The sequence below is a fragment of the Dasypus novemcinctus genome, chromosome X, assembly GCF_030445035.2.
Source record: "Dasypus novemcinctus isolate mDasNov1 chromosome X, mDasNov1.1.hap2, whole genome shotgun sequence".
Lineage (NCBI taxonomy): Eukaryota > Metazoa > Chordata > Mammalia > Cingulata > Dasypodidae > Dasypus > Dasypus novemcinctus.
The window spans coordinates 34,404,885-34,413,703 of NC_080704.1; the positions used below are offsets into that span (position 1 = coordinate 34,404,885).

At 38.8% G+C, this 8,819-nt stretch overlaps 1 pseudogene; it reads left to right on the forward strand.

The window, feature by feature from the left end:
* The first annotated feature begins 6,680 nt into the window (after positions 1-6,680).
* On the forward strand, positions 6,681-8,265 carry LOC101420761 (GPN-loop GTPase 3-like; annotated as a pseudogene).
* The last annotated feature ends 554 nt before the right edge of the window (positions 8,266-8,819 follow it).

An 8,819-nucleotide genomic window follows, 5' to 3' on the forward strand; every position in this document is an offset into this window, starting at 1 on the left:
TTTTTGGTCTTATGTCACTTTTTTCTCAATTTTCTTACACATTAATGACTTTGGCATAGCCATTTTCCTGAGATTGATGGATGACTAGCTAAAAGGTTTCATAGCCCAAGGCAAGGGAGAGGTCCATTAACTTCACGTGGTCAATAATTTCCCTGGGTAATGCCCTCTTCTGAAATTTTATTGCTAATAAAACCCATGTTTTAATATCCAGAAAAATTAAACATCATTCTAAGCTGCTCATTTTTAAAATTATACCTGTCCTTGCCCTTTTGCTGTGTCTTCATTCCTCAGGTACCTTGGTATACTTTTTAAAAATATGTTTCTTTAAATTTTAAATTGTGTCTGTTTTTTACATATTAAGAGTCCCAAGCTTAGAAACTAATATTCATTTTCAAGGGAAACAGGTATGTTTTCCCATTACCCAAAGGAATTAAATCTGGTATGCTGTAATGGAGTATTTCTAACTAATGGCTCCAAACTCTATATTTATAGTTGATGGGTTGTCTAAGATGTCAAAACTGCCAGCTGGAAAAAATGAGGGAACAAAACACTAACCATAAATTGGGGGAAAATAACTTTGTTTCATTGCTGTGTTGTTTAATGAATTGACTGACTTGTATTGAATATGAGGCCATCTTTCCTGTAGACCTTCCTTTACCAACCAGAGAAACATGCTGCAGACTATTGCTAGCTGTGGCAGTTTGAGATTATTTATTAACCCCCCAAAAAGAGAAGGATTATGTTTGTAAACTAATCTATTCCTCTGTGTATGAGACCCTCTGATTGTATTAAATTCAGCTGACATGCCTTGATTAAATTACCTGTTAAGATTACAGCTTTGATTTGACTATGTCAGTAGGGGGTGACTCAGGGTTGAGTCCCCGCCCCCTTGGTGGGCTAATATAAATGGACACTCACTCAAGAAGACACATGGAAGGGGAGAGAACTTGGTCATTTTGGTCCTTCCATGTGACAGAAAGGAGAAGGCTCAAATAGCTAAAGGCCCAGGAGGAGAGCCAAGCCATTTTCCTGATAGTTTGCAGCTGAGCAATTAAGGAAGCCTGGAAAGAAACAAGCCCTATGCCAGACTGATGTAGGAGACCCTGAGAGACTAGTCCTATGCCAAACTGCAGCTGAGATTGGAAGAAACTGGGGCCCAGAGCCTTAAGAAGAAGGAAGGAGAGACCAGGCAGAGATATCTGCCATCTTGCTTCAACACATGGCAACTGACTTTGGTGAGAAAGCAGCCTTGTGCTGGACTCTTTAGGGTCTTGTAACTGTAAGTTTTTACCCCAAATAAATACCTTTTATAAAAGGCAACAGATTTCTGGTACTTTGCATCAGCACTCCTTTGGCTGACTAATACACTAGGCTTTTAGTTTGTCAACCCATCTGAAATTATTAACTTTTAAAGATTGCTTTTTAAAAAATTCCTCAGATAACAAAACTTTGGAAGGTCCTTTGTATTTCCTGAACTATGTCCTAGTGGGCTTTCAAATTTATTTAAAATAGAACTAAAGGTATTAAATGGTCAAATCACAGTGAGAAAGAAGTTTACTTAAATATCTTTTACTCACTTGGGTAAGGTACAAGTAATCAAGTAATCTAAAGTCTTGAGTGCATACAAACTCATGGAAGTTGCAAATACAGAATAGAGAGGGCTTCTATCCCCAGTTTTCTTTCTTTCAGTGACAAAATCTGGAAACATAAAAGGGAATGGGTTGAGAATCAGAAAATCCGATTTTGAGTTCAACTTTACTATCCAGATGACCTCTGGGAAATCAATTAACCTGCTTGTACATCAGTTGTACATCACCTCTTCAAAACAATATTTGGTAGCAATGACATTTGCCCTGCCTAGCTTACAGGGCTATAATGAGAAGCAAATGAGCCAATGTGGGTGAAAGTGCTTTCTAAATTGTAAAGCCCCATACAAATAAAAGGCACTGTTGAGGTATCTACCAAATAGGAATATATTCAGCTACATTTCAGCCTTGTTACTTCCATTGGTACAAAATATTTCTCCATAAATTACTTTGGCTGTCACTGGCAACTTTTGAAAGAAAAAAATAATCCAAGTCAAGAAAATATGCTCATGAATGGTTCTTCTGCATTTTAATAAGTGAAATGAGTACCCATTATGGCCTGTAAATTGTGTAACTTGAAGGAGCCATGCTGGCTGCTTATGTTAATGGTTACAGGCTGGAAGATGTTGAAGATTAATCCCTATATGGAATTTGTCTAGTCATGCATTTCCTGCCTGCCAAACTGTTCTAATTACAAATTAATCAGATAGGAAGCACAAAACCACAGGCATTAAAAAACAAATGGTATGGGAAGCGGACTTGGCCCAGTGGTTAGGGCGTACATCTACCACATGGGAGGTCTGCAGTTCAAACCCCAGGCCTCCTTGACCAATGTGGAGCTAGCCCACACGCAGTGCTGATGTGCGCAAGGAGTGCCGGGCCATGCAGGGGTGTCCCCACATAGGGGAGCCCCACACGCAAGGAGTGCACCCTGTAAGGAGAGCCACCCAGGGCAAAAGAAAGTGCAGCCTGCCCAGGAATGGCACCGCACACGCGGAGGGATGACACAACAAGATGACGCAACAAAAAGAAACACAGATTCCCATGCTGCTGACAACAACAGAAGCAGACAAAGAAGATGATGCAGCAAATAGACACAGAACAGAAAATTGGGGTGGAGGGGAAGGGGAGAGAAATAAATAAAATAAATAAATCTTTAAAAACAAAAACAAAAAAACAAATGGACACACACTTAACTCTCTCTAATGTGACAATAGCAATGTGCCTGAATCCTTCATTTTGGATGAAAACATATTGCCTATGATGGAATCACATGGTAAATAATTGCTTGACCTTTTCAAATAGGTAGATTTACCTTTCTATATGGAACTGTATAATATATGCAAAGATTAAAATGGCCATTCAATTCAATCAGATCAAGCAAATACTTCCAATAATATTATTCCTATAATCTAATTTAGAAAAGCCACTCTTTTTTGTTATTGCTACAGAGGAAGAAAGCTACTGAGGTGAGGCAGCTTAAAATGGGCTGTGGGGAAATTATAAAAAGGTTGGGCAGGAAATCTTCATCTCTAGAAATTCATTAGGTGCAAAAATCCATATTCCTTAATAAATTAAAAGGAAACTTAAATATGTGTAGTGCTTTCAACCAGGGCACTATTGACATTTGGGGAAGGACAATTCATTATGAGGGACTGCCTCTCAGAGGGCAGGGCATTTAGCTGTCAGGTCCCTGCTCTCTAATGTGACAAATAGCCTTTGGGAAGTAGGAATAGTTCACCACCGAACATCACTGAAAAGAAAATTCTACATATTTAGGTTAGAAGGAAATCTAGACTTTTATCAGAGAGGAGAGATTAAAATCACATAGAGAATATAGAAGTTTGGTATTTATGAATTCCAAAAATAGATTTGGACTGTGTTTGTAAACTGGTCTGTTCCTCTGAGCATGTTAAATTGTATTAAATTCAGGGGGTCAACTTTTAATTGATTAAATTATGATTAGGGTTTTGATGCAGTCACATCAGTAGGACATTGAGAAAACAACATGGCAGAGAGAGTTTTGAGTTTTGATGCTGGAGCCCCGGGAAGTAAATACACAAAAGAACACACAGGAATAGAGACAGCTCCATGGGCACAGCAGAGGGCCTGGGAAGAGAATGAGCCTGATAGTCTACAGCTGAAGCTGAGCCCAGAGAGAAACAAGCCCTGGAAGAGAGATAAGACTTATCCCAGCTTACAGCTGAGATTGGAAGAAGCTGGGACCATGGAGATTTAAGAGGAAGAGGAAGAGGAAGGCTGAAACCTCGCAGACATCATCGGCCATCTTGCTCAAGTGGCAAACGACTTTGGGTGAGGAAGTACCTCTTATGGTACTTTGAGTTTTACTCTTTAGGACCTGGTAGCTGTAGGCTTCTACCCTAAATAAAAAACCTTCATAAAACCTAGCAGATTTCTGGTACTTTGCATCAACACCTCTTTGGCTAACTAATACAGAGAGAATAATGGAAAATGGTAGACAAAGGAAATTTTGAAGAGAAGTTTAATCAGCAGTAGCAAAGAAAGTAATTTTAGTAGCACTTAACTATATCTATGGATGAGTAGCTTCTGTTGAAACCAACTTCTAAATAATTCTTTTTAACTGCTCTATCACTTTTGGTTATTTATGTTGAAATGCAATATACTTTACAAATGTATCATTAATTTACTTATAAATTGACACTCTCCTATCATTGTCTTTGATTTTCTCAGTAAAACACTTCCACATTCCTCCAAGAACTCTTGCTTTACTGTTGCAGCTCCTAACACAGCATCAGCCTACCTTGTTCTCACATGGCATTGACTCCACAATCCTTGTTGGACTTTTCTCCAGATATTTATTGACTGGCTAATAAATATCACGCACTATCCTTAAAATATACAGTCACATTAGCCAGGTCCTGAGCCTCAACAGACTCCAGCACCTACAATCTGATTTATTGGACTTACCACACTCAGCTAAGATGGAGTTGAAGAAGGACAATCACCACACCATGGAGCCTAGAGTGATTACAACTGAAAATGGGAGGACTGCATCCTGCATCCATGTGGAATCTGAGCCTCCTCTTGACATAGAGGTGCAATGGACACAACCAATCCCATGTCCACATAGAAGAGGTGGCATGGAATTGGGAAAAGTGGACATGGTGGACGATGGGTATGGGGAAGGGCAGGAGGAGATGAGAGATGGAGGTGTCTTTGGGACATGGAGCTGCCCTGGATGGTGCCTCAGAGGTAATCACCGGACATTGTAAATCCTCATAGGGCCCACTGGATGGAATGGAGGAGAGTGGGGGCCATGATGTGGACCATTGTCTATAAGGTGCAGAGGTGCCCAAAGATGTACTTACCAAATCCAATGGATGTGTCATGATGATGGAAACGAGTGTTGTTGGGGGGGGAGGGGGGGATGGGGGGGGTGGGGATGAATGGGACCTCACATATATATTTTTAATGTAACATTATTACAAAGTCAATAAAAAAAAATTAATTAAAAAAATAAAATAAAATAAAATAAAATAAAATAAAATATACAGTCACAAACCAATGGCTACAAATGTGTCACAATTTTGAAATAAAATCTTTACCATGAACTGTAAGTCCTATGTGATTTGATCCCTAGCCTCCTCTAAGACTTTACTTCCTCCTTTTCCTGTTTACTTTCCCTTAGCTACACTGACCTCCTTGCAATTCCTGAAACGTTTTCTGCCTGTTCTCACTTCAAAGATGTTGCACTGGGGATTCCATCCACCTGCATGTCTTTATCCCCATATTTTCACATGGCTCTCTTCTTTTCTTCTTTCAGATCTCCACTTATCTCCTCAGAGAATTCTTTTTTAAAACTATTAACTGTTGTCCATGGTTTAATTTAAGGTTTGTGTGGTGCAGTTCCATGGATTTTTAAAAATTTATATTCTAGTAACATGTATACAACCTAAAATTTCCCCTTTTAGCCACATTCAAATATATACTTCAGTGCTGTTAATTATGTTCAAAATTGTGCTACATTCATCCCCATCTGTTACCAAAACTTTTCTATCACCCCAAATAAAAACCTCAGGGAATTATTAATGACCAAATTATGTAAACTTGTTTTCTCCCACCCTGTTACTCTCTTTACCCTTAGCCTCCTTTATTTTTCTTCAGAGTTTCCTGCCATCTGCCATTATATATGTATTAGTTTTTTTGCTTTTATCTTTCCATCCCACTGGAATGTAAGCTCTTTAAAGACTGGGACTTGGATTTATTCAGTACTGCATTCTTAGCATTTAGAAAAGCATTGTCCTATAATCATTATTCAATGACTCCCTTATCAATAACATATAGAGATGGGTAAGAGTAGACTGCTCGAATTTGAATCCCAGTGCTGCCCCTTACTAGTTGGGGACATTGGTCAGGTTGCTTAACCTTTCAGTGTTTCAGTTTCTTCAGCAACCTACTCAGGGTTGTTGTTCCATCTCCTTCTATATTAAGATACATCAGCATTTTAAACAACTTCAGGGAATATTTATTCAAATTTTCCATCCAAGGCAATAGTTCTTTTCTCTTCCTGCCCTGTGTTGTCTCTTCTTTCTTAATTTTATCTTTTTTTTAAACTCACCACCTCAGAATGGTGAGGAGGAAGAGTCTTCTTCAGAGCTGTTACCAATCTTGTACATGTCGCTTTTATGACTCCTACATGGAAGATTTCAAAGTGGTCTTAATTTCATCTCAAATCTGATTTTCAATGAACACCTCTCATTAGTGGAACTGGTTTTCTCCAATATACACTAAAAAATGTGATAATTGTCATTTGAGCATTTGGCTAATCTCAGTATCAACAAATATCTACACTGAATATCTCTTATGTTCTCATAGGAGGTGATAGGTATTAGAGTATGGGGAAGGGGGTCTGGAGGAAAGTTGACATGCTGTGGGGCTGGCCTTGGGGCTCTGCTTGGACCTGAGCCACCACGCTGACATCGGACCCACAGCTGCCCTACAAAGTACTCAGTGTTCCTGAAAGTACTCCTTTCACAGCAGTCAAAATTTGCAGCAGAAGAAATGAAATGGGAATAAATTCCGCACGGGCTGCTGGAAATGTTTTTCTAAAGCATGGTTCAGAACTGTGAATTATTCCTAGACTTCACTTTGGAAATGGTTAGTGTCTGCTACTTGAAACACATGAGCATCTGTCGAAATAAAAATTGCATATTTTTTTGTAAAAAATAAAATAAAAATAAAAAGAGGATGGGGGATATTGTAGAAAGAGCCCATGTCCTTATGAAACTTGCAATGTAACTAAAAATATAAAAATTAATGTTCATCAAACTGAATCTTACTTTACTGAATTTTTTAAACATCTGGTACATTTTTGGTATCCCCTCAAAAAAACAGATTCACGGCTGCATGTGTTTTAATGAATATTTTAGTAAAGTTACAAAATTAAAAACCCAGATTTTCTCAAGCATTTAAGTTCAATTGCAAATCTTGTTAAACTGTTTACGGATCTAGAATTTTTAACTTAAAATTTAAAATAATCATATATACTTGTTCGATTGGTGTTCATTAGCTCATATTTATGAGATTAAAATGCCCTAAACAATTAACCTCAAATTTAGTCTATTAAATTCCCTTAAGAATTTTCATTTACAGTTACAAATTTACTATATCTGATCCTCACAGATTCTTCAAAAGCCTCCCAGGCAGAGAAGCTTGGTGGTCAGATTCTCAACGGTGTGTTAGGGGTGTCCCTGGGAACCTAGAGGGTTGAAATATCTACGTATACACAGCTGGTCATGCACCCCGCAGGCAGCAGAAAGAACCTTAATACCGAACACCAGGCCCTCCTTCACCCACAGGAAATTAAATGTATTTTCTTTTATCAGTGTTTCTCAGAGCTTGGGACATGGACTTCGGAACACCCACTGTGCCACCATGGTCCTGCACTGTAAAACCCTCAGTCAATCGATTCTGCAGCAGAACACTTCAATTACTCGGTGATGGCGGACATACGGGAACTGAATGAGGTGGATGATGTGATTGAGGATGACTCTCTATGTTTCAGTCCCAATGGAGGATTAGTGTTTTGCATGGAGTACTTTTCTAATCATTTTGACTGGTTGGAGAACTGTCTTGGCCATGCAGAAGATGACTACATCCCTTTTGACTGTCCAGGTAAGATTGAGTTGTACACTTACCAGCCTGTGATGAAACAGCTGATCGAGCAGCTGGAGCAGTGGGAGTTCCAAGTCTGTGGTATTTTTCTTGTTGATTCTCAGTTTATTGTGCAGTCATTCAAGTTTTTCTCTGGCATCTTAGCAGCCCTGAGTGCAATGATCTCTCTAGAAATTCTGAAAGTTAACATCAAGATGAAAAAGGATCTTCTGGATAAGAAAGCTAAAAAAGAGATTGAAAATCTTCTAGATCTAGATGTGTACACTTTGTCAGAAGATTCTACAAGTGGCTTAAGAAGCACAAAATTCAAAAAATTGTCTAATGCTGTATGTGGACTGATTAATGACTACAGCATGGTTCGATTTTTACCTTAATAAGTCAAAGAAAGCATGAACATTGTATTACAGCATATTGATTTTGCCATTCAGTATGGAGAAGATTTGGAATTTAAAGACCAAAGGAACATGAAGGTGAATCATCTTCTATCTTTGATGAATATTTTCAAGAATGCCAGAATGAATGAAGATTTTGCTAAAATGTAACTGTATATATGTGAAGAGCTTGTGACTGAAACTACAGAACATTCTTCTCTCAGAAGGATGCAATAGTAGAAACCTGTGTGTTTTAATGAAAAAATAATACTTGGTGTATTAGCCAAAGGGTTGCTGATGCAAAGTACCAGAACTCCATTGGCTTTTATAAAGGGTATTTATTTGGGGTAGAAGCTCACACTCACAGGACCCTAAAGAATCCAACTCAAGCTACCATAAGAGGTACTTTCTCACTCAAAGTCACTGGCCATGTGTTGAAACAAGATGGTGGGTGATGTCTGTGAAGGTTTAGCCTTCCTTCTTCCCTCTTGAGGCTCCTTGGTCCCAGCTTCTTCTGATATCAGCTGTAGGCTTGCATAAGACTCTCCCTGGGGCTCATTTCTTTCTGGGCTCAGTTGCTCTGTTCTACTCACAAGGTCAGCTGTAAACTATGAGTTTTATCTCTCTTCTTCTGGGGCCTCTGCCATGTCTAATGAGCTGTCTCACTTCCTCTGTGTTCTTCTCTATGTCTCTACGTACGTGTGAG